Source organism: Mustela erminea, chromosome 10 (assembly GCF_009829155.1).
Source record: "Mustela erminea isolate mMusErm1 chromosome 10, mMusErm1.Pri, whole genome shotgun sequence".
Taxonomy (NCBI): Eukaryota; Metazoa; Chordata; class Mammalia; order Carnivora; family Mustelidae; genus Mustela; species Mustela erminea.
This window is the reverse complement of record NC_045623.1, coordinates 108,384,292-108,396,596: the sequence shown is the minus strand read 5'-3', so window position 1 is coordinate 108,396,596 and position 12,305 is coordinate 108,384,292.

Sequence of the window (12,305 nt, the reverse complement as noted above, 5' to 3'; positions counted from 1 at the left end):
CGCAGCTGCTGGATTCTGCCGGTCAGCCTGGATTCAGAGCCCGGGTTCAGGGACCCCATCCCTCTGCATCTTATGACGCCGCCTCATGGACGGCACCGTGGACCGAGGGGCGAAGGATCCATCACTGTGCGCTGTGAGGGGCTCTTTCTAGATAATTTGTTGAGGGACCGCCCTGTTTGCCTTGGCCACGGGCTATCCCTGGTTTCTAGCGTGAGGACGGACTTCTCAGCCTCCTGCCATCCAGAGCACGTTCCATCTTTCTGGAAATCCGTGGCGCGGGGGAGGAGTTGCTCCTGGTGAGAAGTGTCTGTGGCCGTGGCTGTGGCCGTGGCTCCCGCCGGCGGGCCGCCCAGACTCCCGGCAGCAGCGCGCGGGTCTTTTTGGATGAACCGAGAGAAGGAATCACTGACCCTGTCTCAGGATGTAAATGGTGAGATCTGGATTTAAAAAATGCTGGTATCGTGGCGGCACGCTGGAGCCCTTCCAAGGTCGAAGCTAAAGATACTGGAAGGTCATGGGCGCCAGGGTACGGGAGTCCTGGAAAGCGGGGTGGCCTTGCTTGGCCAGAGTCTGTGGGTTCCCGAAGCCCCCATTCTGTGAGCTGTTGCGTCCCTGAGAAGCCCCATCCCATTACTTCCCATGACCCCAGGGACCGGGCACACACTCCGCACTGAAGGCCCCCGGCCAGCTGCCGGTGCTCTGACCTTGACCCCACAACACTGGGGAGCATCAGAATCATCCGATTGCCTTTTATTCTTGGACTCAAACAAAACCACCTCTTCGACCTCATCTGGGCTGACGGGGGACTCGGTGTCTGTCTTCCCTCGGAGCTGTCGCCGAAGGCCCTCTGGCCCCAGGCCCTTCATGAGATGGGTGAGGGGTGTGGGCAGGGGTGGGGGCCACGCTCGCTGCAGCCCTCCCGCTCTGACCAGCCCCAGGCTGTGGGCCGAGGGGCTCCTGTTCACAGCGAAGACTGCAGAGACCCAGGCCCACCCACCAAGCCTCTGTGCTGCCCTCCCTTCCAGGGTGCCCTGGGGGAGACGGGCACAGCCTCCAGTAGTCTCTGACCCCACAGCCCCCATCCCGTGAGCCCTCTTCCTGCCTCCCAGCCGGGATGCCCTGAGCTTCTTGGAGCGTTGGAAATACCAGAGGTCCCGGGAGTGTGTGCACGTGTGTGCGTGTGCGTGTGTCTGTGTGTGTGTGTGCACACTGTCTGTGTGTGTGTGAGTGCCACACGCCGCGGTGTGTCGGTGTGCACCCAGGTCCGCGTGCACACGCACGTGAAGCATTTGGATGGTATGTGCAACACCCGGGTGCACGTGTGTCATCCGTGCGCAGGCGTGAGCCCCAGGCATGCGGGAAGAGCTGGGGCCTGTCCAGTCCTGCTCACGCGCTGGCAGGCGTGCGGCCCTCCGAGCCTGCGGGGTCCCCCCACACACTGTGCCTCCTTCTCTGGTCTTTCTTCCCACGTGGAGCACACGGAGAAGCTTTGGGCCGGCAAAGCATGGAACCCCCCCCCCCATCACAGTTGCGGAGCTGAGGCCGGGGAGTCCGGGGCGGCGCAGGGTCACCAGGTGAGGCCGTGCTCTGCGCCGACTGCTGCGTGCTCTCCCCGGAGGGCGGGCTCACATGCCGCCACCGCCCCACCCGGCTTTCCCTGGGGGTGTCGGTGGTGCCTGGGACCGACGCCGTCTCCTCCCCGAGGGTCTTTCTCTCTCGGAGTGCGCCCAGCCGGAACTGGGGGCTGTGGGTCCGGGCAGGAGGCCTGCAGGGGTGGCGACCCCACGCTCCCAGCGAGCTGGGCGGGGTCGCGGTGAGCTCTGCCTTGGGTTGGGAGTCTGGCCCGGCTCCAGCCAGCTTCCTGCTACAGCCCCCAGCCTCCCAGGAACAACGGCCCAGTGGACAGAAATGTCCCAGCGTTTGCCGTCAGGACAGATAAACAGTCGGGCTGCTGTTTATTCCTGCTGAGACGGCAGGGCCCTGGAGCGGGGGAGCCGCTCACGGTGGTGATGAGAGAAGCCCTTCATCTGCCTGGGCTCTGGGTCCTGCCGGCTGCTGCCCGGGGCGGGGGATGGGGGGGGCGTGGGGGCAGCAGATTGGGGGCGGTGCCGTGGGACCCAGAAGCTGTAACCTCTGAGCCAGGCTTGGCCTTCAGCTCCAGGAAGGAACGGCCAGGCCCTGGGGTACCAGGAAAGGGGTGCTGTTGGGGGCCAGAGGCCAGGTGTGGGAGTGTGTAAGTTGGGGGTGTGGACACTGGCCACTGGTGAAGTCAGGCCTTGAGCTGATGAAGGGTGGGCAGGGTGGGGGCGCCCAGCAGGATGCAGGAAGGCAGACCCCTGGGCCGGGTCCACCCCCAGATGCCCGGACCTGGAGCCTCTCGCTCACCACCCCTCCCAGCCTCCTGCCCCAGCTGCTTTGGAAGGAGGTCTCGTGGGCTGCGAGGGCAGCCTCGGGGCCCCTGGGTCTGAGGTCCACCTCGGCCCCTTCCATCCCCAGGCCCTGCCCTCTAGGGCACCGCAGTCAAGGCAGCCCGGCCCCAGGCAGCCTGCAGAGCAAAGCGGGCAGGAAGGCCAGTGAGACCCTGGTTCTTCTCGTCTTAGCTTCCCCGTCTGGCCAGTGGGGGAAGACTCTGTTCGGGGGGGGGCGGGGGGTGACCTATGAGAGGCAGGGCTCTTCCCCAAGCATGACCTCACCTACAGATCACTGACCTTGTCTGGGCCTCAGTTTCCTTCCCAATGATTTGGGCTGGTGGGGATCAGGGAGCCTGTCCCCTGGGGCAGCCCAGGGCCTGCCTGCTCAGCGGGTGCCGGCTCTGCCTGCCACAGCCAGCACTGGCCCTGGTAGGGAGGGTGGCAGCCCCCGCAGCGCTCCCCCTCCCCGGCCTGTGGGCCCCGGGATCCCCAGCGGTCCTGAGAGTGGCCTCCCGGGATTACCTCCTGCGGTCATTGCACACAGCGGCCAGCAGAGGGAGGCCGCGTTCCACGCACAGCCTGGTCGCCCGCAGGGGAGGCCCCTCCCAGGTGTGTCCAGGAGGGCGGGGGGCTGGAGCCCTCAGGCGCGCAGTGGCAGGGTCTCAGCCATCTGCAGGGCCTGGGAGGTGGGGACCTGGGCATGGGCTCTGAGAATGTCATCGTGGACAGGGGCGAGGGCCGTGGGTGATGGACTGCCCGCCCTGCTTTCCCCGCTAGCCGCCTTCCCAGCATCTCCGCTTGGTTCTCCCGAGCTTGGGCCGGGGGCCGATGTACATCGAGGTATTTGGGCCCCCTCAAGCTGCTCCGTAGTATGGGAGGGGAGACTGAGGCAGGTAGGCGGGGCAAAGGGCCACACAGCTTGCTGCTCCCACCGTTCTTGGACAGGAGCCTGAGCTGGCAGGTTCTAAGTGTGGGGGCTGGGTTGGGGAGGGTCTGGCTACAAACTGCAGAGAGCTGGGTTTTCTGTGCCGCCTCGTTCTGATCACACAGGTCCCTCCCGCAGGAACCAGTGCTCCATAGTCCGGGTCCGCACTGTGCGACCTGTGAGTAGCCCCCCTCCTGTCCACTCAGGATGGACAGAGCCCAAGAGGTGGCCCCACAGGCTGGGCAAGGGACTTAGCACATGAGTCATGAGAAGCTAGAGCCCTGTGAGGGCACGAGAGCCTAGACAGAGGTCAGGGGGCCCCGAGGCCTCAGGGACACAGGTGCTGGCCTGCCTCGGGGAGAGGGACATGTCCCGCAGGATATACTCCTGCTGGGCAGTCAAGCACACTGAGGTGTGGGTGGGGTCACCCTGTGGGGTCATTAGTCTCCTGGAGTGGGAGGCTCTTGTGTATGGTTGGCTGGTCCCTGTCCCCGCTCCTCTGGAGGCTCTGGACGCCGTGCGGGCCCCCGGGGACCGGATGAGCCTCTGGTGGGCCAGGCTGGGACGGGGCGGTCACAGGGGCCCTGGTTTAACGAGCAGCACGTGTGCGCCCGGGCTCCGGCTTCCTGCGCGCCGCGCTCGCCCAGAGGACTGGCGTTCGGCGACTGCAGAATTTGGCTCCTTTCCCCGTGTGACCGCCGTGGTTGGGGGGGCTCCCTACCCCGCAGCAACGGTCTTGGCATCGGAGTTTGCCAGACACAGCCAGGCGGGCGTGGTGGGACCCGTGGGTGGTACGCGGCCAGATTCGGGGGGAGATCCAGGGGTGGGAGCTGCTGCGTGGACAGAGAGATGCCGCGCGGGGGCCATTAACCACCAGGTAACAGATTTGATTAATTTTGTGCCTGGAGGGTTTTTTTTTTTCTTTTCCCAAAGAATCAGAGAAAACAAAATATTTTTCTAATTAAATAAATCTACGGTGCACGCTAATGGAGCCCGTCTGCGGGCTTGTGACAGGGCGGGGAGACGGGGAATAATGATTTTACTTTTTCATTAAATAGAATTATAGGCAGTTACTCAAAGCAACGCTGAGCCTAATTGAAAGAAACCCATTTCTTCTTAATTTACTTTCACGGTTTTGGATGACAAAAGAGGGTGTCCGTTGGAAAAAATTAAATAAAAAACACAACACGAGGAAAGGAGTTTCTTTGGGTGCATTATTTTCTCCTCGAGCTTTAAGTAACCGTCACTAGACTCGGGCCGTGGGGGTTGTGCCCGGGGTCTCGGGCGGAGGAAGTGTGGCAGCACGAGACCCAGAGGCCCCGAGACCCCACCCCTCCCAGGGTCATGCTGCACGCGCGGCCCCACAAGGCCCGGACTGCCCTGTGTCCGGCACCGACTCCTCCCCTCCAACTTCCGTGGGGTCCAAGCTTCCCTGAAGAAAGGGTTTCTGCTCTTCAGAACCCTCGGGAAGGCTGCTGGCCGGGAAGCGTGGGGCGTGGAGACCTCTCTTGAGCGCCCGCGTCCCCCGGCTCTGTGTCACCCACCGGCATCATCCGTGCTGTCCCCTAGGAGGGCTCCCACCTCCTCCAAGGTTTGTGCTGTGGTCCCTGACCCGGTGCCTCCACTGTCCTCTCTAGTCCTTCCTCAAGTCCCTGCTCACCCTGCTGCCTGATGCTCCACTTCTTCCAGGAAGCCCTCCCGGACCAGCCCCTCCTTCCCACATCCCACTGTGCCCAGCTCTGGGTACAAATGAAGACGCAGTTCTCTGAGCATTTATCGAAGTCCTACTGTGCGTTGGAGAGCCCTAGGAGATCCGGCTGGAGGCCACAGCGCGCACAGCCTGCCTCGGTGGCTGAGGGTGTCCAGAGCCCCGCCTCGGAGCGCTCTGTGATGCCGGGAGTGTCCCACACCTGCGTGGTCCGGCGGGTTGCCCCGTGTGCATGTTGAGCATTTGAGATGTAACTAGTGTGACTTGGGAGCTGGATTCTAAATTTTATTTATTTTAATTTATTTAAATTGAAATCGTCCTTCCGGCTGGTGGCTACCATGTTGCACTGCAGTGTTTGAAATTCTCGTGACATCCTCATGAGGCTGATACAGTTTTCCAACCCAGAGAGGAGCCCCCACCCCCGTGTCTCTGCAGTGCACATGCCCTCCTCCGTTTTGGAGGAGAACAGCGTTTCTTGGGCGAGAGACAGATATGGTCAGACACATGTGAAGATATTTACATTTGATTGGAAAATTTTAACCTAATATGAAGTTCAGAATGTACAACAGTATCTGGGAAGAGACAAGGTCCCCCCTGCCTGGCCGCCAGCCACTCCCCAGCCCTGAGTCCCCCTTAATCCCCAAGAGGCACAAAGCCCATGGGTCTAGTCCTGCCGGACTACGGTCGCGGAGCCCCCAGTGGCAGAAGAACCGCGCGGTCGGCTAACATCTTCCCGTGCATCCCTATCGCCTCCCGTGGGGGTGCGCTCAGGAGCGGTGGCACGGTCTGCGGCCTCGCAGGGTTTCTCCAGGCATTCCTGGGCATGTGCCCCCCATTCTGTCTGCCTCTGGGCTCCGGGGCTGCAGAGTTCCATCGGGCTGACCGAGGCCCAGGGCTGCCGGGTGAGCCTGTGGCGCCCGCCCCGGACGCCCTGGAGGTGACGCTGGCTGTTCCTTACACTCGCCCCCTCCCCTGCCCCACCTTGGCTCTGCCCTCGAGGGTCCAGGCTCTCAGGACCCTCGCCAGCTGGGCACAGGATGGGCGCCCTGGTGGGGTCTCCGCCTATCCATGCACTGTGGCCAAGTGGTCCCCTCTGGGTGAGGTCGCTGCCCGTGGGGCACTTCGCCAGGAGGATCTGTTTGCAGTCACTGCTTCTGCCACTTTTTACACTAACTCCCTCCCAGGAAGGGCCCAGCAGCCGTGCAAATGGTTCCTGCCTGGAAGGCTACTGGGCAGCTTCTCGGCAGCTCTGTCCAGCCCTCCCCAGAGGAGCTGGGATGAGCTGCTTCTGCCCCGAGGGGACCTCAGCTCTCCAGGGAGGCCTGGTGGGGTCCTTACTGCAGCCACTTTTCTTTGTTCTCTTGGGTCCTGAGCCCAAAGAGGCCTTTCTGGTTCAGAGTGGTCTTTCAAGATCATGTATTAAACCCTTGCTCTGTGCCAGCCCCATGCTAAACCCTGAGCTCAGCCAAGAGCAGGGCGGTGAGTGAAATCTGCGTTCTCTCCTTTTTGGGGGGACCCGGGGAGTCCAGGCTTCCCCGCCCTGCGCTGCAGCCCGCATTTCCTTCAAGTGCCGCTCTGGTCACTCTTGGTTGCCCGGGTGGGTGCAGCAGGGACGGCTGGGGACGGACAGTCAGTTAGTGATGTCCGCGCGGGCTGGAGAGCGAGCACCAGGGGCCGGGGTCTGCCCTCTGCCACGCAGCCATTTCCTAGCCCCCCCGGCCCTTGTGTGTTCATCTGGCGAGTGTGGGTGCTGCTGGGACCTCCAGGCCAGTCCCCGGTCACCAGATCTGTCGATCACCTGCAGCGTCTTCCCAAAGTGTTCATTGTTTTCCCCCTCCCCCAACACGCGTCCAGCAGTATCTTGTGCAGAAGGAAGCTGGGCACGCGTTGGGTGGGGGGGGCTGGGTGCCTGGAGTCCAGGAGAGGGACAGGTGTGGGGGGCCGCCACGGTGCCAGGCGGAGAGCAGCAGGTGTCATGGCAGGTGTGGAGAGCGCGGAAGCAGAAGGGGGCTGCTGGGTCCAGGCGGTGCTGACCAGCCTCTGAGCCTGGCCTGGGGTCTGTGTCCGGACGCCTCTGCCCTGGGAGCGGGGGCGGGAGGGATCCTGGGGCTCAGCAGTGCCCTCCACTTCCCAGAATCCTCCGTCAGCAGGCCCAGGGCTCCCCTTGCCCTCTGGTCCTGGCACCTGTGCAAGGGGCCCTGAAGGGTCCGAGAGGCCCCCGTGTTGCGCCAGGTTTTTTCCGCACAGAGAAAGCGGAGCGGGTGTGTCTGGGAGGGTGGCCAGGGTGGGCAGCGAGGAGCAGGGTGCTGAGCAGCACCCCCTTCTTCGGGGGCCTTGGGGCGCCCGCATCGCCCTCCGGCCATCCCTGGGAGTCGCAGAGCCCCTGGGGTGGAAGCTGGCACCACAGGGCAGTCACGGCGGGGCCAGCCGACCAGCTGCGGAGGGCGCCCGGGGCGTGATGGATGGAGGCAGCCGTCCTCCGAGGCCGTGACGGATGTCCCTCTCACACGCAGGCTCTGCTCGGGATCCTCTAATACTCCTCGAAGGTGAAGTCCCATTTTTCCGCTGTAATCACACTATTAAACTTTAATATCCAATATTAATAAAACATACTTTCCCTAATAGAGCCAGCCGAGGCTGCGGCGAGCCAGCGGGAAGATGGCCCCTGGGTGACCGTCCTCCCCACTCTCCCTGCCCGGCTGGGCGTGGGGGCAGGGCCCAGGGACAGCTCCACGGGCGACCCTGGCCCCTGTCTCCCCTCGCAGCACCAAGCTCCTTCTGGCTTTCCGCCGGACGCTTGGCGAGCAGCGTGGCACAGCTCGGCCTTTGTGAGCACAGCAGTGGCCTCTGGTGCGGAGCGAGCTGGCGTCTGTGCCGAAGTCCACCTTCTGAGGAAAGACCCTGTGCCCATGCCCTCTGCACCGTCACCACGCTGGGCTGTGACCTGCTGTCCACGCGAGAGGGTGCTGATAACGGCTTGTCCAGACTGGGACGGTCCTGACAGGGCAGGGCCCCTTTCGACGTTGGCTGGGATCGTGCGTGTCCGTGGGGCCGTCCGGGAGGAGGCCCTCCCTGAAGTCTGCGGGTCTGGGGTGACCGGCAGGTGCTGTGGGACCCGTGCCACCAGCATTCTCGCCACGGGGAGGTTTCCTTTCTCCTAGACGTGGCTTTCTTTTCCTTTTGTTGTCTTGTATCAAGATGGACGTCTCCTCGGATACAATCCACCGTTTCGAGTGGACGAGCCAGTGGGTTTTAGCGCAGCCGACCCTCATTGTCCACGGGCGCTCTGTTGGCAAGTTCACCTCCTTGCTGACAGCTCCCGTGGCCCCCAACCAGTACTCGTGGAGCTCCGTGGGCACTCAGAGTGAGCAGGTGGCTGGGAACGGGTTGCCTGCTTCTGCTCAGGAGGCGGGTGCGGTCTCCGCTGTGGAACGTTCAGCGCCATGTGGTTCTCTGCCGTGGTTCGCGGCGTTCAGACGGCCCCCTGTTCGCTGAGTGTGGCCGCCGCATGTGGGTGAGGGGACGCACGCACCAGGGAGGGACGGTTGTCCAGCAGAGTCAGTTAACCCCCCTCCCCCAACCGGACGCCTCCGGGAACAGCCCAGGGACACTCTGATGGCCTCCAGGGAGACACTTTGATTCTGTCTTAGAGATGAGGCCCCTGGGCAGGGACGGAGGGGTCAAGTCCATGTCCTTGCCCCATCCTCCCAAGCCTGATTTGTTTCTGCTTCCCCCAAATGCCCACCTGTCCTGGGCAGAGAGAGCGGGAGGAGGCGGCCCCGCCCCAGGCCTGCAGGCTGGTGCTGGCTGGGGGAAGGACCCCAGGCCTCGGGGGCTTGAGGTGTTTATAGAGATGGAGGCCCGCCAGGAAGCAGTGGGACAAAGAGGCTTTGCTGGGGGGAGGTGCCCGAGCAGCGACAGAAAACCTTCCCGGGAAATCTGGCCCGGCTCTCCCTGCTCTGGCTGGGGAGGGCAGTGGGCGAGGAGAATGGGGCTTTGTGCACGCCGCCCTCTCCCCGAGCCAGGCACCGCCCTGGCAGCACGCGGCTCCTACCCTGCACTCCACCACCCGGAGCCTTCCAGAAGCTTGGCCTCCTGGCCAGAGCCGGGCTGTGCGACTGGGATGTGCGGCCTGGGAGATCTGGGGGCTCCCGTTTCCAAACTTGAGGGTTTGGAGTCCAGGTTTTAGGGCTGAGCCCCAGGGGGCCTGACTGTTGGGTGAGGGGGAGGACGGGGCTGGAGCCGGACCGCGGCAGAGGTGGTGGACCCGGCGAGTCCCCGTCTGTGAGGTCATCTGGGAAAGATCAAGTGGCCCCATCCAGGATGGGTTCAGCTCCCTTAGCCCTTTAAATGTTCCCTCAGGGCGTGAAACATCAGGAGACTTTCCAGGTCCTCGCTCCGACACGGGTCCTTCCGCTGTGGTCGCACACCTGGCCTGGCTGCCCCCCTGCCAGCCTGGGCCACGCGGAAGCCCCGGCGCGGGTTCTGCCACCCTGGGCCCTGCATGGAAAAACCACTGGCGCCCTTCTCTGGGCCCCACCAGCCTCTTCTGGGGGCTTCCCGGGGACTGGCCATGGGCCACACGGAGCCCCCCGCCCCCCAAAAGGGCCTGCAGGCGGCGAGGCGGCATTGCACGGAACAGTGCGGGGCGCAAACGGTCCACAAACATTCGCTAATATGAAGTTTAAGATTAATTATGATTTCCACAGAAACCCCATTATGCAAGTAATAATCATTTTCTTCTATGGGGGTCTGGAGGACTGCAGGGCCCAGAGATCCATCTCCGCAACCCCCAGGGCATCATCTTTATGAGACTTTGTCAAATACAGGCTCGGAGCCCTACTGTCTTTGCACCTTTTCCAAAGAAAGCTCGGGGACTCTGGATAAAACCAACTGTATGTGTGTGCTTTTTGCCCTAGAACAACTGCAAAAAGCTTTTGCAGATTTAAGCGGAAGTATTTGTTGCTAAAAGCTCAGAAGAGATCAAAACTGCACAAAGTAAGTCCACTGCCTTATTGGCAACGCGGTCACAGGACAAAGCCCAGAGCTTCCTTTAGCGCCGTCCAAGGCACGTGCCGAGGGGCTCCCGTGCACGAGCCTCCCCGGGGTGGCCTCGCCCTGCGCTGGTGCCGGCCAGCATTGTCCGGAGACTTCCTACCCTCTGTCTGTGCTCTTGTGGCTAAAGCCTTGGCGTCGCCGGCGGGAGGGGGTTCCCTTATTCCTTGTCATGTCGGAAATGCCGCTATTGGACCCGTCAGTTTCGGGGGCCCCCGGGCAGAGGCCAGAGGCAGCCCTGGAACCCGGTGGACACGTTGGTTTGTGTGCGGAGGAGAGGGGCAGCGGCCCGTCGGGCCTCTCTGCAGAGTTGAAGACGCATTTGAAAAACCCAAATGGGACCACGCGCGGCAGTGAGGCGGGTCCCTTCTCGGTGGGACCCTCGGAGACACAAGGTGCACACGGCATGCAGTCGCCCGCACGGGGAGGAACCACGGGGTCTGCGCGGACGGAGAGTGGGACAGGAGTCGGTGACGCCGCTCGTGTCCGCAAATCTGATTTCCACGGTCCTGGAACGGGGCTCGGCGGACCTTTTCATGAGGGTGAAAAGTGACAGCTTTCGTCCCCACGTCTGTTCGTGTGAACCGAGGCACCGGCGCATGCCCGGAGCTGCCCACTGTCCCTGTCATGGCCTCACTGGAGACAGCAGCACCCGAATCAGGAGACGGAGCACCCGCCTCCCGGCCGGCGTCCGCAACGGGCGCTTCTCCGTGTTCCTCCCCAAAGCAGACACCACTCGACCCCCCCGGCCCACCCAGGAGCAACCTCTTTCTGAACCTGATACACACGGAGTCCCAGGTGTGGCCTCTGTGTGCCTGGACCCTTGCGCTCAGCGCTGTTTGTGACATGAATCCGCAGCCCACGGAGCTGTAATCTGCCACCCTTCCTGCTGCGCGGTACCCCGTCGTTTCTAGACCGAGGCTTAGCGCTTACTGCCATGGACATTGGGATGGCGTCCCCCCGCCCCCCGCCCCGGGGCTGCAGCTGGTCGTGCTACTTGGACACTGCTGTGCACGCCTTCTGGGGCGCTGCAGGCCGGAGTGCTCACCAACACGGGGGAGTTTATGAAAAACCTGTTCAAGTCCTTCTCACATTTTAATTATTTAATTACTAGGCTGCCTTTGGCTCTTGCTGGTTTGTAGATGACCCGTGTACGTCCCGGATATGAGTCTGCTACTTGCTATGTTTGCTTTCAGTCCACGGTTTGCCTTTTTACCTTTTGCCTTATGCTTGGTGTTTGCCTATTCTGTTTAGGAAATACCGGCCTGCCTCGGACGCATGCAGATTGTCTCCTGTGTTACGTCCTGGGAGTTTGGTTGTTTTCGCTCTCACATTTAGAGCTCGCGTTGTCCTAGGAACCGATGCTTATGGATGGTGTGATGTGGAGGTCCGGGTTTCTTCTCCGTCTCCAGATGACCCAGCACTATTCCTCCAAGGAGCCATATTCCCCTGCGGCCCTGCAATATGGCGTTGGACCTACACCAAGTGACTGTTCGTGTGTCTATTTCATGGGTCCGTTTGTCTGTCCTTGTGCCAATGTCCCTGCCCCCGACTTACTGGAGCTTCATAATAAGCGTTGGTGTCTGGTGGGGCAGCTCCTTTTTCTTTGTTTTCCTGTAAGATTGTCTTGGCTATTCCTGATCCTGGCCCGTTTTCGTGTACGCTTTAAATCTGGCTTGTCGCCGGGGCACCTGGGGGCTCACTCGGTTGAGCATCCAACTCTTGATTTTAGCTCAGGTCATATCTCAGGGTGGTGGGTCAGAGGCCCGCCCCAGGCTCTGCGCTCAGCTTGGAGTCTTGTGCCTCTCTCTCCTCTGGCTTGTTCTCTCTTGCTCTCAAATAAATAAATAAAATCTTAAAAAAACCTGGCTTGTCACCTTCCACCAATAAAAGCCTGTTGCAAATAAAAAATTAATATTGAATCCATGATTAATTCAGAGACGCTTGACGATGCTGTATTTTCACACTAACATGGCATAATCCTGTTTCTTTAGGTTCCGTGTGACCTTTGCCAAGTAGGGTCTTGTAGCCTTCTGTGAGAGGTAGTGCACATTTTAAACTTACTCTTAGATATTTGATTTTTTTAAAAAGATTTTTATTTATTTATTTGACAGACAGAGATCACAAGTAGGCAGAGAGGCAGAGAGAGAGAGAGAGGAGGAAGCAGGCTCCCGCTGAGCAGAGAGCCCGATGTGGGGCTCGATCC